A 1,232-nucleotide genomic window follows, 5' to 3' on the forward strand; every position below is an offset into this window, starting at 1 on the left:
GAGAAAATAAGGATCTGCTCATTTATGAGAATTGTCAGCTTGGTTTATTACACTCTAGACTCCTGTCTGCAGTGTGTATGTGTGTGTTACTTCCTGTTCTAGGTGTGAAGTTTTTGTCTTTCAGTGTTGCCGGGTTCTCTCAGATGCACTGAAAATGAGGGATCTGCATCAAGAGGATTACAGAGCAGAGTATCCAGGATCCAGCTGTCTATCTATAAAGAGTGACTGGTCCAAAGCTCAGCCTCCAGTGTTCAACACTGAACCTAGACCCTCAGACACTAAGTAAGAGATACTTTCTGTCTGTAGATCAAACTGAAGATAATTCATTTCATAGGAAGACAAAACTAAATGCTGTTTAATTGTGTCAGATTAACCCACTTTCTGATTTTTAACCTTTTTCTATTGAACAAACAAAGTCATTCAAACCTACTGATGCTCTTTACTATATCCAACTGCTTTCTAATGTGTTTACCCACCAAAGACCATGAAGTCATCTCCCTGAAAAGAACTGGTCACAATATAATGGCAAAAGCTGAACTTTAGATAAACAGATGCTGATGTTAGAAGTACACACTGCTCACTGCTCAATAAAAGTAACACTTGGAAAACACATTAGATCTCAATAGGGAAAGAATGATGCTGGATATCTACAGTATACTGTTATGGACTGGGTAATATGTTAGGAATGAAACATTGTTTGATGGAAATGGAAATGATCAACATACAGAGGGCTGAATTCAAAGACACCCTGAAATTTAAAGTGAAATGTTTTGTGGCAGGCTTGTTTATTTCACCAAAATGTCATTGCTGCAACTAAAACTGGTACTAAATAGTTTATGTGGCTCCCATGTGCTTCATGCAGGCCAAATACCAACGTAAGGGCATGCTCCTAATGAGATGATGTATGTTGTCATTGAGAATCTGGTCCCAGATTTAGACTGGGGCATCACTAAGCTCCTGGACAGTCTGAGGTGCAACCTGGTGATCCAAGATGAACCAAAACATAATGTCTGTCAGGCGTTGTATGGAGGCGAGGAAGAAGGAACCCAAACGCAGGACTGGCAGGTAGGTGAGGTTTATTATAAGGAGTGGGTGAAGGGGCACTGACTGGCTGGACAACTGAATGGCGGACTGAACTGAGGGAACACACGGGAAGGACAACATAACATCAATGACACGACAGTGAACGAGTAGAAACAGAGGGCTTAAATACACAGACTGATGAGGATGAT

This window comes from Pundamilia nyererei, unplaced genomic scaffold (genome assembly GCF_000239375.1).
Source record: "Pundamilia nyererei isolate P.nyererei 1_Seehausen unplaced genomic scaffold, PunNye1.0 scaffold00119, whole genome shotgun sequence".
Taxonomy (NCBI): Eukaryota; Metazoa; Chordata; class Actinopteri; order Cichliformes; family Cichlidae; genus Pundamilia; species Pundamilia nyererei.